Here is a 7,722-nt window from a genome sequence, read left to right as displayed (position 1 = left end):
GTGAAAGTGATGTAGGCAACTTCTGTGTCATGTCCTTAGAAGGAAATTACTTAAAAGTTAACAACTGATGAAGCTAGGTGAACGTGTTTACTGCGTTATTCTCTCAAATACTCGGAAGGTTTGAAGTTTTTAAAATAAAAAAGATGGAGTTAAAAAAAGGAAATTGCTTGCTTTCCTCGTCCTCGCTCTCCCCTTTCCCCATGTTCCCATCCATGGCACATGGGTGCAGTGGGAAGGCCCTCCAATCACACAGGAGAGGCAAAACCCTACCTACGTCCTTGCTACTCAAAGTGTGGTTTGTGGTCCAGGAGCATCAGCATCACCTGGGAGTTTGTTAAAAATGCAGAACCTCCGGCCTCACCCAGATGGACAAATCAGAATTTGCATTTAACTAAGAATCTGCATTTAACAGGATCCCTAGGTGATTTATATGCACCTTAAAGTTGAGAAGCACTTACTAGATGATGACAGAGGAACAACTTTCTGTTGATTCCAGGGTCTCTGTATAACCATTTAAGATGAACTGTCAAAACTGAAAAGGGCAAATATATCCATTCAAACTTTAAAAACACTCTTTTTAAACCCAAATGAGAAAATAATAATGATAACTATTTTTCAGGACTTACTATGTGCCCTGGCAGCACATAAACAGGATCTTATTCATCCTCAGGACAATTGTTTCAGTTAGGTACCATGTGTTACTACAAGGGATATTCAAGGTAGTCCTCCTCTTAAAATAATCCCACCCTCTCCCATTGTGTGTCCGGTGCTCCCTTGGCTCAGTGATTGGCTCAGATAACCAAGCAAGTGGGATGGGGTATCTCCTGGGCACACGGAATGGTTCGGAAAGGTCTAATCAGCACCAAGCTCAGAACTGATTGGTCCTCCGAGTCTGCCTTCCTGGATTCTTTTTCTCTTTTTTTGATGTTTTGAGCTATTTCTTCCACTTGATCTAACAGACCACTGGCTTTGTGATGACCATCTTCTTCTTCAATTTAGCTACTGAACTTAAATTAAAAAACAAAACAAAAGCACGCTTTTCTGTTCCAGAAAGTTCTGCTTGATCAACTCTCCTCCAGTCTTTGTATTTGGGTAAAGCTGTCATCTGTCTCCTCCGAAGTTCTGTTTCACCAGGAGCTGCCTATTCTCAGAGTTGCCTGCTTCTCCTCCTCTGGCTACAAGGTTTCTTCAGGCATATTTTTATTTTTCTCTTGCCTATTCATGACTCTGCACTCTTTGGCTATGGGTCAAGCAGAGACATACCTAGAGGCACTACCAGTGGGGAGAGCCAGCAGTCTGTACTCCTGCAGGCTAGCCATATTCCAAGCTGCCAAGCAGAGGCAGTCCTCCATGGAGCGCTTGAAGGGAGGCGCTCAATTCCTGTTTCCTCAGCTGCAAAACCCTCTCCCAGCCCCAGAGATAGAGAAGCAAAGGAAGCTACCATCTACATGGGCAGGCTCTGCCCTTCCAGAGGCATGGCTTAATTACTCTGCTAATTATGGAAAGAAGGCATACTGTAACAAATAAGAATTAACATTCTCTGCAGTCCACGAATCTCCAAAGCCAAGATCTCTCCAGAAACTAAAGCATTTAAATGTTCACCTCTCCCCTCTGGTCTCCAGGCTCTCTTTCGGCCCATAGAGGAACAAAGTCAGGTACAGCTCTCTCATGCCAACCCTGGGTGACCCCTGTCCCCATGGCTGTACTCACCTATCTATCAGTAGATGGACCAGGGTTGGGGAGTGGGGAGAGCAGGGGCTGGTCATCAGGTTTCCCACCAATACCCAGACATTCAGGTTATAAACAGGATTGCAACTAACAACCTTGTACAGAAACCTACACACTTTTTGGATTATTTCCTTAGGAAAGAGTCCTAGAATGTTGCTTGAAATTATTTTTAATTGACCACGTTTTCAATTTGGAAACAAACCCCACATTGCCTGCCAGAAAGGTTTTACCAGTTTATTCTCACACCAAGAGTGAGAAGGTGTCTTTCCCACATGTCCTCACCAACATGGGGTGTTACCATCCCTTACCTCTCTGCAATCCAGGTGAAAAAGAGCTCATTGGTTTTTTTTGGTTTAGTTTTTTGTGGGTTTTTTGGTTTGTTTTTTGAGGAAGATTAGCCCTGAGCTAACATCTGCCACCAATCCTCCTCTTTTTGCTGAGGAAGACTGGCCCTGAGCTAACATCCATGCCCATCTTCCTCTACTTTATATGTGGGATACCTGCCACAGCATGGCTTGACAAGCAGTGCATAGGTCCGCATCCGGGTTCCAAACTAGCAAACCCTGGGCCACCGAAGCAGAACATGCAAACTTAATTGCTGTGCCACTGGGCTAGCCCCCCAATGTGATATTTTGATTTCGGTTTAACTTGGGGGGATTTTCTGACATAAACATGTTTTTAGAAGTATGCATGCACAAGTAAATTTTTAAAAACAGAGCAAAAGGATATATGGTGAAAAGTAAGTTTTCCTCTGACTCTGAGTGCCAGAGTTCTCCAGGTAACAACTGTTACCATTTTCTTGGTATCCTCTCAAAGCTCTTATTTACACAGACAAGCAATATGAGAGTTTCATAAATAAAAAGCAGTGTGAGTGAGATATGGGCTGAGCTTGGATATTGGGTTCTTGTCCTTCCTTCTTCCCTCACTTCAAGAAAGCCGGGCACTATGCCAGCAGCTGTGGGTACAAATGGTGACTGAGATACATCCTCTGCCTTTGAAGAGATATGTGATTACAAGATGTTTTGATAAGGATTTCAGCGGAGGCATGCACACAGGACAACGGGACTTTCAGAATGGAATGAGTGAACGCATATTTGCTAAGGGTCTGCTATGTGCTATGCGCTGCATTACAGTCCTTCCTGAATGTCCTCAATTACTTTCCCAGTGACCCTGAAAGGTATATATTGTTGTCCCCATTTTACAGAAGATGAGATACCCACCCAAGGCCTTTATACCATGTGGAACGAGGCTACTCTCCCCAGGGACAGCCTGAGTGCCCACCCGGAAGAATGAAAGCCAGGAAACAAACAGGTTCATCATTAAAAGCCATGAGGCCATCTCTTGGATCACAGCTTTCCTGACTCACTCAGGAGGATAGCTGAGTTTCCATAAACAGTCTTTCCAGGCAGACTCCAAAAACATTGTTCCCAGGGTTCCAGAAACAGATCATGAACAAACCACTTCACGGCAAACTCAGTAGTCAGCTTGTTGATCAGCATCTGCTACACCCGAGAGGACTCTGGACTATCCTGAGAGCATTCCCAGGAGAGCAGAAAGGCACCATGAGAGTGGCTTGAGGTGCAGTGGATTGTTCTGACTCACCGTTCTGAGGGTTTATTAATATTTACATGGGCCAAAGCCAGTACAACCAGGAATATTTTTCTTCCAAAGAAATTTCCTTTTGGTGTAAAATGATGTAAGGGTATAAGTTAGATCACCAAAGATGATACTGCTTGATTCAGTTAGAACCAAGACAGAGGTGGCAGAGGATAACCATGTGGCCACTTAGCCGGGTCTCAGAGGTCAGAGAATTGGGAGTACATTGGGAGGGTCTGGTTCTCCAATTAATATTGTCAGTGTACCCTGAGACTCGGCTTACTGGTCAGACTCACGAAGGACTGGGGCTTAAACCAAATGCTGGCTCACTTGTTTATAGTTAGAGTCACTGGAATACACGGATCCCTGCTCCAGGCACCTCTTCCTCTACTAGTTCTCCCAGGAAGCTAGATTGCTACCCAGAAAGTTCTTGGTGACCAGGGTATCAGAGGAAGGGAAAGAGAGTCTGAAGAGAGATTTGCTACTCAGGCCACGGTGTCACACAACAGGCCCTTCTCTAGTGTCAGGAATGCTTGTCCCACAAGTCCAACATTCCTTGTGTCTGAGCAGTGCTGGAAGGGTGGCCTGACTTGCTGACTCTCCTTTCTCTTGGCTCCATTTCACTAGGCCTCTCTGTAAACACATTCCTTTGCAGATCCATAAATCATGCTTGATTACCTTTCCAGGCCTTGCTTAAGGTAATTTCTTAGTTCTACAGAAACCTGATTTTATCTCCATTTTCCCAGTTCAATTTTCAAAATTCAGCCTTATTCTCTTCTTCCAAGTTCTTGGGAAACAATTCATGACAGGAGGCTCTACGTGGACTATACTGATGTATCTGATTGCTAAAGCATTGATATATAATAATTTTATTTAAAAATCCTTTCAATTATATTTATGCTGTGTCTCTTAACATATATTATCTCATCTAATCATCCCAACAATCACATGAGGTCACTGCAATCATTATTCCTATTTCGCAGATATGGAAACTGAGGCTTAGACAGGTTCAACAATTAACTCAAGATATTATAGCTGTTAAACTGTTAGGAGCAATTTCAACCCAGGCAGTCTAACTCTGGCGCCCAGGCTTAATTACTCTGCTAACTATGCAAGTAACACATATTCACTGTAACAAATAAGAAAAACACAGAAAAGTATGAAGAGGAAAAAAATTACCCTTTGCTCATCATCCAAAGATGATCACTCAATGTTAGTATGTCTCCTTACTCTTTTCAGTACGTTTTTAATAATTGATTTTATGTATAATTTTGTATCTTATTTTAAAACTTACATTGGAAGCATTTCCCCATGTTATTAAAAATTCCTTATAAATATCTCAAATGGCTGCAATATTTCTTCCTGCGGAAGAGGAAAAATACTTAGACATTAGGCCATTTCCCATTTTTCTCGATTGTAAATAATTCTGCAATGAGCATCTTCGTGTTTTTCCATTCCTGTTTTTCCATTTTCAACATATTTCCTTAGGATAACATGGCATTTATTGCCAGCTGTCCCCAATGTCTACTCTCTCCTTCTTTCTCATTACAATAGAACTTGTGCTTTTTAGCTGGGCGTGGGCTACCCAGAATAAACACTATGCTTCCTAGCCTCCTTTTCCCCTTCCTGCTGGCTGCAGTGCAGATGTGCTAGCGAGCCACACTGGACTAGAGTCACGAGGGAAAACACTCTAAGGATAGTGGGGCACAAAGCAGAAGTGGCCTGGGCCCCAGCAACTGTCTTGAGCACAGCTGTTATGCCAGCTTGGACTCTATGTGAGAAAAAAATAGATTTCTCTTTGTCTAAGCCAATATTATTTTGGGTCTCTTTGTCTAGTTAGTGAACTTAGATGCCCAATTAGTACAGATAGATTTTTATTAAAAAGAATGTTTTTTTTAAAGATTGGCCCCTGAGCTAACATCTGTTGCCAATCTTTTTTTTTTCCTTTTTCCTTTTTTTCCCACTTTTCCCCCTTTTTCCCAGTACATAGTTGTATATTCTAGTTGTATGTCCCTCTGGTTGTGCTATGTGGGATGCCGCCTCAGCATGGCTTGATGAGTGGTGCTAGGTCCACACCCAGGATCTGAACTGGTGAAACCCTGGGCTGCTGAAGTAGAGCGCCCGAACTTAACCACTCAGCCACAGGGCCGGGCCCAGTACAGATAGGTTTTTAGAATTAGATTTACAGGGTCAAATGATATGAATAGTTTTAAATCTCATGATGCATACAGTAGGGACAAATTACTTTACAAAAAAATACTGGGGCAGGCCCGGTGGCGCAGAAGTTAAGTTCACATGGTCTGCTTCGGTGGCCTGGGGTTCCCTGGTTCAGATCCAGGGTGCAGACATGGCACCACTTAGCAAGCCATGCTGTGGCAGGTGGCCCACATAGAAAGTAGAGGAAGATGGGCACGGATGTTGGCTCAGGGCCAGTCTTCCTCAGCAAAAGGAGGAAGATTGGCAGTAGACGTTAACTCAGGGCTAATCTTCCTCAAAAAAAAAAAAAAAAAAAGAATATAATCATTTACCCACCTACTAGCAAAGTAAAAGCATTTGTTTCACTAAACCCTTTCTATCATTCAATAGTAATAATTGAAAACAATATTGACTAATAAAAAATGGATTTCATTTGAGTAGGGTTCCTCTGGCTATGAGCACTCAGTCCATAGCAGGACACGGTAGGCTTTGACTCACTCCCTGGAAATCTTCTCCCTACTCTGGCTGGCTCAGTGCCTGGTTTCTCCAGGTACAGCCTTTCTGTGGGCTGCAGGGGAGAAAGAAGGAAGACCATCACTTCACTCCTGGTCAGGCTGTCTCTGTAACTCCTAGACTAGTTGTCTCAGACAATTAAACACGACCTCAGAACTCTCAATTTGAGGGGCCCTTTGGCAGAAAATTAATTATCTAAGCTTGTAGTTCTCTAACCAACTATCCAACCCATCATTTCTTCTCCATCCTCCTTGTGCCTAAGCTGCATTCACTGTGGATCTCATTACTCTCCAGGAGTCTCTGGCTGTAGTTTCTACTGTATTCTGTAATCAGTATCAGTAGGTCCAGAATCTTTCTTTGGAAGCATCTTTGGCCTCAGTGACTGGAAAAGAATCCTGTTGGAGTTGACATGGAGCTGGTAATGGGATTAACGTTTTGGAGCGACATTTTAGAGTCCTAAGCTTCTTTCCGATGAAGGAACTCCTGCCCAGCTAGAGATGGTCCTAGCTTCAAAATCACGGGATCCTCTTGTTCTTGATAAAAGTAAAATCTGCAGGTGTGAGCTGCAGCCATTGTCTCTTCAATTAGAGACTGGATACTAGTGAACTCAGTTTTCTAACTTCTCAGTCAGGCATTCTGGGTACCTGGGATAAAATCCTCTTGCTTTTAAAGAGATATTTTAAAAAGATAATCTTGCCTATCTAGACTTCTTTGGTTCACTGTGAGAAGACTCTGCCAAGTTCCCATAGGTGATAGCACCTCATGAAGGATAGATACACTAAAGGCTGTAAAAACCAGAGACATACTTATTTTTAAGTAACGGACCTAAAAAAGCAGTACCATCTGTGAATGTTAAAAACACTATTCTCAGTGAGCAATTCATTCTGGAAATCATGTTCAAAATTACCAAGGAAAATATATATAGTCGTGCCTTAGCAACTTGGGGGGTTTGGTTCCAGGACAACCCCTCTCCCTGAGGATACCAAAATCTGCAGATGCTCAAGTCCCTTAGTTGGCCCTCAGTATTTGCGGGTTCCACATCCATGGATTCAACCAACTGTGGATCGTAAACATAGTACTAAATACAGAATATTAAGGAGTAAACAGTGGTAATCTCTGGTTGATAAGAATATGGTGCTTTGGGGCCGGCCCCTTGGCGCAGTGGTTAAGTGCATACGTTCTGATTCAGTGGCCCGGGGTTTGCCGGTTCAGATCCCGGGCGTGGACATGGCACTGCTTGGCAAGCCATGCCATGGTCAGGCATCCCACATAGAAAGTAGAGGAAGATGGGCATGGATGTTAGCTCAGGACCAGTCTTCCTGAGCAAAAAGAGGAGGATTGGCGGCAGATGTTAGCTCAGGGCTAATCTTCCTCAAAAAAACAAAACAAAACAAAACAAACATTAAAAGAACATGATGCTTTTATTTTCTAATTTTCTTATCTGTATTGTCTAACTTTCTAAAACTCACATATACTGCTTTTGTAATAATAAAAAGTTATTTTTGGGAGGCCGGCCTGGTGGTGCAGTGGTTAAGTTCTCACGTTCTGCTTCAGTGGCCCGGGGTTCACCAGTTCAGATCCCAGGTGCGGGCATGGCACCGCTTGGCAAGCCATGCTGTGGTAGGCGTCCCACATATAAAGTAGAGGAAGACTGGCCCTGAGCCAACATCTGTGCCCATCTTCCTCTAC

The sequence above is a fragment of the Equus quagga genome, chromosome 7 (assembly GCF_021613505.1).
Source record: "Equus quagga isolate Etosha38 chromosome 7, UCLA_HA_Equagga_1.0, whole genome shotgun sequence".
Taxonomy (NCBI): domain Eukaryota; kingdom Metazoa; phylum Chordata; class Mammalia; order Perissodactyla; family Equidae; genus Equus; species Equus quagga.
The sequence above is the reverse complement of the archived record's forward strand: the minus strand, read 5'-3'. Positions refer to the sequence as shown.